At 38.4% G+C, this 11,089-nt stretch overlaps 1 long non-coding RNA gene across 1 annotated transcript in view; it reads right to left on the bottom strand.

Moving 5' to 3' along the window:
• Window positions 1-472: 472 nt before the first annotated feature.
• The window catches only part of LOC111742027, a 28,522-nt gene continuing 17,905 nt past the window's right edge, over window positions 473-11,089 (bottom strand). Inside the window, exon 3 of the long non-coding RNA XR_002781158.1 lies at window positions 473-586. This is a non-coding gene — a long non-coding RNA (uncharacterized LOC111742027). The remainder of the gene's footprint in view (window positions 587-11,089) is intronic.

The following is an 11,089-nucleotide window of genomic DNA, read 5'->3' as shown; positions in this document are numbered from 1 at the left end:
TTAAAAGTACCTGTCAGTTCAAGGGCAGCATGTGAGCTCATCTGGCCCACGTCAGCACCGCCAGAGCTGACAGGTGGACTGCTAAAGCCAAGCCTCCCATTCACAGCAGCTGGTAAGAGTAAGGAGTAGCGGGAAGATGGGCAAAAGCAAACTGGGTACAGCTGTTTCATTCCCTACCTCAGACAAGGCGGCTTCAAACAATGTGAAACTGTACATCTAAGGATTAGAACTGGATCATATATTTTTGCTATATATAAATGTTTGCTTGAACTAAATTCTGGGATACAGGAACTTAAACAAAAGATTAAAAAGGATATCACACCTCTAAAACAACAGCAAAAAAATAAAATAAAGTAAAATAAAAATAAAATAAAAATAGCGCATTAGAGCTTGCCCAGGCCTAAGGGAGATGCCTCAGGGCACCACCAGACAGAAGCCTAAAAAACCAGGAGGCTGGGGTACCTCACCAACTGCCGGAGTGCCCAGGAGGCCCCCTTTTCATCCAGATGCCGCTTTCAGAACTTCTGTTGATGTGGCTGTCACCAGCTTCCAGTTAAGTTGAGGGCAGGAGGCTGAAGATCCAGGTCTAGAGAGAAGAATGAAGAGCAAATTGTTGGGGGCAGGCTTTTAAGTTGAGTGGAGAGGTGCATTATCCAGCATCTCTCTGTTCCCCACCCCTAACCGCAAGCTGCTGTCCTGGCATCCTGATGCTTTCCCTCTCCCCTGAAATCCAAAGAGAATAAGGAAGAGAAAAAAAAAAAAAAAAAAAAAATGGTAAGCAGAGGTGGAGGGTGGAGATTGCTTAGGCCACGGGAGATGCCCAGAGAGGATGAGCCGGGTCGGCAGAAGAGAAAACAGGCTGAAACTGCTACCCCTGGGGGTGGGGTGAGGCAGAGTCAGGAAGAGTGACCTGGAGCGTCTGGTTTGGGCAAAGGACCCTTCTGTGGAGGCAGGAAGGCTGTGGAGAGCCAATCTGAGGAGGAGTAAAGGGCCTGAATACCGAGGGCTCAGATGCTCCTTACCTGTGTCACCTCAATCAGCCTAGCTTCTCTCCATGGAAGATGCAAACCACCGGAGCCAGAATGCAGGCAAAACTGAGAGAGCACTCTGTTTCATCTCCGCGGGCACAATTTGAATCCTGTGGTAACCAGGGCCGGGCTGAGGCAGGAGTGTAAACGCACCCCGCATGTGGGCAGTGAGGGGCTGGGCCCACAGGTGGGCCTTGGTCTAGTGTGCTGGGGCCAGGACGGACCAGATAGATAAGTCTCAGCCAGCCTGCTGCCAAAGGCAAGTGGAACCACAAGCTTCCCTGCCCTTGGGGGTTGGTGGGGGAAGTTAATCTGAGGAACAAGGAGAGAGAGACAGCCCCCTCTGCGTGGGGAGCTGGGGATGGCCACATGGAGAAGCTCTGATTCTGCTGGATGGGAGGTCCGTCTTCTGCAAACCCTCAAGAGGCTCACCATGGATGATAGCCAGCTGATGATCCCCATGGTCTGACTTTGAGATGAATGTAAAGCTTGGTGAAGTACAAAATGCATTCACACTTGAATACTTTTCCCTCACCTGAGATCACACGAACTTATTTTTACCTTCCTTATAGGTTTCTACGTTTGGTGACTGGAGCATACATCTTGTTTTTTGTGCCTCACTGAAAGGAGAGCTGGGCCCACCTCTGGACATCTCTGTCTCCTCCACAGCACCCAGCACAGTGACTCAAAAGTTTCAGTAGACACTTGTGGAATGAATAAAGCCACAATTCTATGAATCTGTTTTCTATTCTATGAGAAGAAGGTTTCTACAAGCTCTTACATTCTGATTCCTAATTTAGATTAAATATTTGACACCTGCTGCATGTCTACTACTGTGTCATTTCAAAGAAGTAAAAGACAATATAATCTTGCATCATGACATATAAGAAACAAGTAGATTATGAGACCTAATATAATGAAATGCTAAACAGTACATTGTAAGAGGAGCTCAGAGGAGGGAGAGATGCATGTGGTCCAGCAAAGGTGTAGAGGAATAAAAGGAAAAGCAGTTAGCTGAACCAAGCATTGAGGATGGGTAGAATCGCACGGGTTGGCAGCCTCAAAAACATTGCAGCCCTTGACCTTGATGCCTTGCCAGTGGAGCTCTTCACTGCTGCTATTACCACTAAGTAAACTAGAGGCAAGTCAGGATCCCAGGGCAGGCCCTTGCAGAATAGGATACTATCTCCTTGGCTGTCCTGTCCTCGTGTTGATCTTGCAATTGTCGAGAAGGGCTGACCATCAGGACCCTTCTTAGATTTCTGCAACTCAGATCTTGGGAAACTGGGGTGGGGTGGCTGGGGGTCTTCCTTGACCTCATCTTTCTGCTCAGCTAAGCAGGAATGAGCTTCACTGTAACACTTCCACATAGACCTTGCCCTGATCATCCAGGTTGGAAGCTTCTAACTTCTTACCCTTGCCAAGATCCATGGAGAGTCTTTTTCATAGTTCCCACCATCCAAGTATTGGGGAGTTACTCCAATGCTTAGCTGGTGGTCACAGGAACCCAACTGTCTTCAGCTCAGGCATCCGAGAGAAATGAGACTCTCTTTCTCTAGATTCTGGTCCACGTCTGGTTAACTAGATAGGAAAGTCATGTACCCTTGGGAGTAAGCTTGCTGCCTTATTTCTCAACAGGAGAGAGAATAGGAATAGAGCTGCCTAGGAACCAGTCTTGGGCCCCAGTATTGCTTCATCCAGGCATAACAATTGCTCTGGGATGCCATGGTCTGCTAACAGGTGCACACTAAACTCACCACATGGGCTGCTTTCTGCCTTCCCATGGGCTTCACTTTGTTCCCTACTGTGGCCCCCATCTTCCATCCCTATGTGTATCTTTATGTCTCCAGTGCCTATCACAGAACCTGTTACACAGAAAACATCCTATAAATGATGCTGACCTCTGTGGAAGACACTAGGCAGATGAATGACACTAGCTAATACAGCCTTAAAGGTATGATATGACACAATGATAAAGATAAATATCCTCTATCTAATTTTGCAACAGTAAATCTGAATCCCCATCTTTTGGAGAAGCATTGTCTCCTCGCCAAAGGATCCTGCTTATCAAATTCTGCTGAGTGAGTGTGGAGGGAGCAGCTTTCTGTAATCTATTTACCTTAAGGAGCTCAGTCACGTGCTCAGCTCACAGCCCGTTTATCAGGATGAAAGATGCTCTCTGGAGAGAGCAGACAGCAGGACAGGCCAAGCTCAGATGACAGTCTACCCTGTGGAGATTGACTTTAATGAAGCACAGAATAAACAGGAAGATTAAGAGGGTGCAAAAATCAGTGACAAGTTTTGAGTTCACCTCTCTGTAGGAAATGAAAGGTTCTCTGTACAGCTGAGAGCTGTCTCTGGGTTATAGATTGGGGCATCTGCTTGGTCACTAATGATCTCATGCTACCTAAATCAGCCTCTGTGCAAGGAAAGAAAAGTTTTCTCTTAATTTACAGGCCCACTTCTGTGCAGTTTAAATTTATCCACAATGTGATTTGCTTTACAGTGATTAGAAAGATTGGAGTTATTAAAAGGTTTGAAAAATTATTTAATAGGCTAAAATGCTAGCCTGATAAACAGGGACTAAATATTTTTCACATTGTTCTTTTATACCTCCCTCCACTTCGTGCTGAGAAATCATGGTCACTCAGAAGTTTATGACTAAAAGATATTGTCAACTGTCGATATAGCTCACATGATGGAAGGACTAAGTTATTTGAATAAAAAACAAAAACTAGTCTTCCTCATAAAACAGTGCCATTTCCATAGGAACTTAATGGCAGCCAGATATTTTATTGCATATTGTTTTATTTCCTTATTTCATATATGATTTTTTTTTTAAATAAATGGAAAGAAAGGCTTACAAAACACCCATTTTTTTGGAGATGATGGTTTCATTTAGAAGATCCAAATGGGGATCTTTTCTTATTTCATTGACATTTTTTTGAAATCATAGATCTTACTAAAGGTGGGAGAAAATTATTGACTAGATATAGTATATTCCTTATTCTTCAATCAAACTGTGAGAACTTGTGTGTGTGTACATGTACTGAATATGTATATTAGGCAGAATGTAATCATGTTGATAATATTGTAGCATTTGTACCAGTAGATGGCACTCTGTTTCAGATCGATATTCCCAGCTTCCAGTTGTCTAGCAGTAACATTTACTGAGCCGGGTCTGTGAGGAAGACACTGTACTAATAGGCTGTACCCAAGTGAAAATGTGTGCAACACATAAGTAACTCAAAATCATATTTGCGAACTATTTTAGGAAAGTTGACATGTATTAGCATATAGGGCACAATCATAATAGAGTGATCACAATGCCTGGAACAGATGGGATTGGTTGAGAACTCTTTCATGGAAGAGCTTCCTTAAGTGGAGTGCTTTGAATGGAGTAGAAGGGACGGGAGGCAGCAAGAAACAGACATTTCAGGTAGGGGAAGTGGCCTTGTAGAAAGGTTTCTTTGGGAGCCAGAGAAGTGCATATAAGGACTATGAAACAGTTAGGGTCTACTTTGAGAAAGGTACCTGATGCAGGCTTAAAATCAGTAGCTACATTTCATATAATGAGAAAAAAGTGGAGGAGTAGGCAGGAGTGCGTGGGGAGAGCAAGAGAAACACTCAGTTTTACAAAAACAAACAAACAAACAAACAAGTAAAACATGGTCAAAGTTATACCTTGCATCTGCTTTTCACTTTTGATTATTTATTACAATAAATAAAATTCAAATCAGCCAACTGAGCCAATATCTTTAATTTTGGGTTTTACATAAGTACCTACATTTATATTTTACATTATGTAATTCTGGAGATGGTGGCACTTGGACCAGTCAAATGTAAACTCTGAGTTTTCTACCTAAACATAGAATTCTGAACTGTGTGTCTTCAGCACTTCCAAAAAGACTTTAGTTTTTTTGTTACCTTAATAATTTTCTAACCTGGCTCTTCCCTTCTGCACATTTTTTTTGTTCTTGTTGTTTATTTTGTCTAAGCTTAAGATAACAGAAAGGTCATAGTATAAAGAGAGAAATGTATTTGTGGTTGGGATTTAGCTTGTATTTATTTTTAGAGCGTTTGAGGCTATGGAGGAATCTTAATTGGCATTGTACTTTCGAATGCAAATTCAAAGTTAAAGCAGTAAGGAGGTGTTTTAAATCATTCAGCAGAAACTGTACCAAATGAACAGTTAGTTAAATCTCTTTTAGGTTTCAAGTATAGTGAACCATTAATGGGAACTATATTGCTTAATCTACAGAAAGTGTTTTCCATTCACCATATGTTACCAAGACTATCATTAAAATAGTAATTTATTATGAGGATGAGTCTTTAAAATGCAGTGCTGAGGCCCCAGGTTCTGGAATCACTGGCTAGGTCAGCACTTTGTGGTTTTAAGCAGTGATGTGCCTTGGGTAAGAAAAAGGTTCATTAATTCTTGATGTTCCTTAAACACAGAAATAGTGTACTTTTTTCTCCCCTGGAAGTGGGAAAACCACCCTTGAACAAATAGGTTAAGTACCCTGATGGGTTCATTCTCTTCAAGATGAATAATGTCTCCCTTTCAATCTAAGTGGATGTTCCCAATGAATTGTCATCAAGACAGGACTTTACGGTTTGCTGAAGAAAGGAGGTTTTTATGTGGGCCCTGCTGTGGTCACAGTTTTGACTAACAGAACCAACCTGCAAGAGGGCTAGGTGAAGTTGAACAAGCAGTCTGATGGAAAAGAGGAAGTGCAGCTGTCCTGCTGGGGGTCATGACCTCAGCCTTTTTAGCTCTGGGCTCTTGCCAGCTTGCTGGTCAGTCTCAGCCCTTCTGAGCTTTGAGGTGTTGCTGCTATTGTACTGCCAGGTTTGCTGGCCTTGGTGTCTGAAGATAGTCCCTAGGCCATGTTCCTTGAATGTGAAAATGCTTGTCCTGTTCAAGTAAGCTTGTGTAACTGGAGGGAGGTGTGGACCTGGATTAAGTGGGGCAAAGATTAATCTAGAAAGATAGGAAGAAGACAAGCACACGGTGGAGGGTCTTGGACCCTAGCACTTGGGTCTTTTAGAAGCAACATCTGGGATTGAGGCCACACACACACTCTTACATTTAGACTCAGTTGTTTATAACATATTTGCCAAAGCGGTTGCAACTTAATTTTTTTATTTCCAACCATAACCCATGAAAAAAATTTTATAGTCCCTAAAATATTCATTTATTGCTGCTGCATGTTCATGCTAGAATTTGAGGGCTTGCCTTCAGCTATACCTTAGCATAAAAGAGATTGTACTAAAAATAATTGGCATAAAGCCATCAACTTGCTCATTTGCAGTCTTTCACTGTAAGACAATAAAGGAATTAAACGATGTCTCATTTGGCTTCATACATTTGCATATTTAAATGTTTGGATGCTTCTCTGCTAAGTAAACTGGGCCTGATCAGACAAGCTAGTAGTGGGTGGATACCTAAAGTTTTCAAATGTATTAATTAGTAATATTGTTATTGACTATTACACTATATCAATGCTGCAGTGTTAAATGATTAAGCAGGTTAACAAAGCTGTATGTTGCTTACAAAAAAGTTATATGCATGCAACATACATTTTTCAAAAGACACATAATATGGTAATACATATATACACACAAATATAAACCAGTATATTGAAGCATCCTGTGAATATATAAATTGTCATATTAATGCTTAATGGCCAAAATACAACGGCCTTGACCTCCTCTGCTTTTATCCAGTCTTCTACATAGGCCACTTTCCAAACTATTTCTGAGAGCCCCAGGGGAGCTCACATGCTTAAAAAAATATTAGTCTCAGGCCCAATGACCCCATTAATGTATAACCCCCCAACTACGTGTCTGCCAAGTTTAAGATTTGTTCACACAAGGCAAGAACTATGAAAAAAAAAAAAAAAAAGAAATGATTCTGATGTAATTACCTATTCCTGCCAACCAGAGATTTTTCATTTTGTCCAGGGGTTTTCCTCACCACACAAAGCAGTTTGGTTCCCAGGTGAAAGGTACCCACACACATTCACACTCATATATACATATACACGTTACCTTTCTCCAGGCCTTTATAAGCCATCCACAGGGCCTAAAGTGGTACGACTTTCTTTAAATCTCCTTCCGCTGTGAGAATCTCATTCATTTTTTTCCTTCATTCTCTAATTGCACTGTTCTTACAACAACTACAAATAACATCTATATGAATAAATTACCAGCACAGTACACTCACACTGGATACGGAGAGTAAAAAAAAGAATTCCTTCCCCTATCACTCACCTCAGTCCCAATGTTGTTTCGTTGACACTCAATCCTGGATTTGGAGATTTTTAAGTCTGTATGGCCAACTTTTATTTATATTTTTGAAAATCAAATATAAAGAAGATTTACACTACCTACCCTCTACTTGAACATAGATACACTATCTATCATGTATCTATCATCATTAAGAGAGGTACACTCCTTTATCAAACACATATGAAATATTCATAAAAATCAAATATGTAATAGGACATGGCAGAGGCCACAATAAATTCCAAAGAAACACATGATATGCAACAAAATATCAATAACAAGAAAAGGAAATTTAAAATCTACATGTCTGAAAACTTAAATATGTACCAAAACCCTTTGGTTAAAAAGAAAACTTAAAATTAAATAGTATTAAAAATATACAGGTCAAAATTTATAGAACACACTAAATCACTACTTACAAGGAAATTTATAGATTTAATAAATTTATATTTATCAAAAAAGCAAGAAAGATTTAAAACTAATGAGGTAAGTTCTTACCTCAGGAAGATGGAAAATGAACTGAGAAAGCCCAAATAAAAATGTAGGAAGGAAATAATAAATATAAAATGACAAGTCAATAAAATACTGAACAACAGCAACACCAAAAAATAGACAAATTTAGTTAAAGCAAGACCTGAATTTTTTTTAAAAAAAGCAATAAAATAGACAAGCTTCTGGCAAGAATTATAAAGGGAAAGGAGTAAGAGAGAAATTGGAAATAAAATACAGAAAGAAAAATTTTGAATTATACATACACAGTCATACAGAGAAAAACTAATATATGATTTTACTTATATGTGGAATCTAGAGAACAGGATAAACAGGCAAAATAGAAACAAGGTCATAGATACAGAGAATATTTTGATGGTCGCTGGATTGGAGGATGGGGTTGGGAGAAGTGGTGAAGGCGGAGAGAGGATTAAGTGCAAATTGGTAGTTACAAAATAGTCATGGTTATGTATAGTGTAGCATGGGAAATGTAGTTAGTTGTATTGTAATAAGTAGGTATGGTGTCAGAAGGGCACTAGATTTATTGGGGTGATCACTTTGTAAGTTACATAAACACTAATCACAGTGTTGTACACCTGAAACAAATTTAATATTGTATGTTAACTATAATTGAAAATAAAATAAAATTATGCACACATGTAGACACATATTAATACATTCGAAAACCTAGACAAAATTATTAAATGCCCATAAAAGTAAACAAAGGCCAAAATTGATGCAAGATGAAATCTAAAATATGAATAGATGAAACCACTAATGAAATTGGAAAAATAATGAAAGAATTCACCTTTCTATAAAAAGAATAAAATTCCTTCACAAGTAAATCATACCAAATTTTCTAGGAATATACAATTCTTACCATATACAAATTGTTCCAGAAAGGAGAAAAAGAATGAAAGTTTCTCAACTCACTTTATGAAGTCCGTAAAACCTGGATTCCAATACAAAATAATTGTAGTAAAAGAAAATGGGTGTAAAATCCTAAAAAAAAATATATAGCTAACTGAATCTAGCAGCGTTTTTTAAATAATATATTAATAAAAAATAGGATTTATCCTAGGAATGAAGAATAATTATAAAACAGAAAAACTATCCATGTAAATCACCATATTAATGAACCAAAAAGGAAAAACATTACACAATTATCTCACAGAACCCTAAAAAGCATTTTAAAAAATTCAAAAACTATTTGTAATGTAAAAATGTAAACTCTCAGATAACTAGGCATAGAAGGAAATTTCTGGAATTTGTTAAGGCTCTATATTGCCACCTGCAGTAAAAATATACTTTCTAGAAAAACTATAAATGCAACCATTTTATGATCAGGAACAAGGCAAGAAAACAGGTATCACTTTTATCGTTCAGCATAATTTCGGAAGTCCTGGCCAGTGCAATAAGAGAGAAAAAGAAGTAAAAAGTAAAAGAATTGAAAGGGAAGAGAATTTTATTGTATCATTTTGTGCTGATAACACGATCACCTACATGGAAAATTCTTAGAATCAACAGCGTGTCAGAATAAAAGAGCTTGTGTTTTCATTACACTAACAACAACTAAAGAAAAAAATATAATTTTTGCAGTGACATCATTCACAATAATAAAACAGCTACATAATAACTAGGAATGAAATAAATCATGCATAAGACCTCTATGAAAAAAACCTAAAACTTTTAAAGGGTATAAAAAACAATCTGAATAATGTTAAGATTTTTCCTGTTAATGAATGAAATGACTTACATGTTTTAGAATATCAGTTCTCCCCAAATTAATCCATAAATGCAAAGGAATCTCAATTTAAATTTCAGCAGCAATTTTTGAGGAATTTGACAAACATTCCAAAATTTATACAGAAGAATACAAGTCCACGGGATAACATCAATTTTGAAAACAAAGGATGGAGTTGGGGGACATTTACCCTATCAGAAATAAGAGCTATCATAAAACATTGTGGTAATGCCATAGAAATAAACAAATAGAACCATAGAACAAAATAGACCCCCAGATATATGGGTATTTGATAAATGAAAAAGGTGACACCTCATATCAGTGGACAGAAATGGATTCTTTAGTAGAAGGAGTTGGGGAAGTGTTGGAGGTCATCGAGAGGACATGACTGCCAGCTGACTGGAGAGCTGGACCCGGGCAGTCAGAGGCTCCTCATCCCCTCCCTGTCCTTGGAATGTATGATCTGCCTGCCATTCCCACACTAGGAACTATTTCAAGGACATAGCCTTTAGAGAGTAACATGTTGTTGAGACCATCTGGACTGAATTCGTGACTGAACCCAGATAAGGCCTCTATATAAACTTTTTAAGATTCTGGTAGGAGGAAGTAGAGATCTATCTTGTGGCGACCCAAGACAAGCCTCTAATGTAAGCTCCCTTGCTTATTAAAACTTCCACCTACCAATCTGGAGTGGTCTGCTCCTTTCTTCAGTCTCTCTTTGCCTTCTGTGCTCAGGGGTCAGTTTGCGAACCAACAGGTAACTTTCTCACTATTTGAAGAAAAACAAATCTAGATCTCTACCTTATACCATACACAAACGTGAACGTCAGATCAATAAAAGATTAAAATTATAGAGCCAAAAGAAGAAAATGTAAAAGGGTGTCTTTGTCCACTTGAAGGTTAGAGAGAACTTCTTAAATAAGACCTAAAAAGTAAATATTGTAAGGTAAAGAAAAAATTCCTGATGGATTTGACTTTAAAAATTGAGTATTTCTGTTCAATAAAGAACACTATGGACAAAACTAACAGGTGACACCCTAGGAAAAGATGTTTGTAATGATTAAAAGAGCCAAGGGATTAATATCTAAATATGCAAGGAATACCCACAAATAAATAAGGAAAAGAAAGAAAGTCCAGCAGAAAAATAAAGAACATAAACGAGAAATTCACATAAAAGGCAATCTGAACAGTTACCAAATCATTGAAAAGATGTTCAATCATATTAGCAGTCAGAGAAATATATGCTAAAATGAAATGCCTCTTGACATACATAAGTTTAGTAAAAATTACAAAGTCAAAAGATACTATATGTTGGTGAGGATGAAGGGCAATAGTACTCTCACGTATTACTAGTAGGAGTGGAAACTGGCATAACTGTTTTGGAGAGCTATCTGCCATTAATTGGTAAACCAAAGATTCATAAAGCTCATACCTGCAACCCTAGTCTTGATTGTATATCCTAAAGAAATTCCTACCCAGATTCATAGTAGGATATATACGAGGATGTTTATTGCTGCATTGTCTGTTCTAGAGGGCA

Source organism: Pteropus vampyrus, unplaced genomic scaffold, assembly GCF_000151845.1.
Source record: "Pteropus vampyrus isolate Shadow unplaced genomic scaffold, Pvam_2.0 Scaffold85, whole genome shotgun sequence".
NCBI classification, from domain to species: domain Eukaryota; kingdom Metazoa; phylum Chordata; class Mammalia; order Chiroptera; family Pteropodidae; genus Pteropus; species Pteropus vampyrus.
Note: the sequence above shows the minus strand (reverse complement) of the source record. Positions and strands in the feature narration are given on the sequence as shown.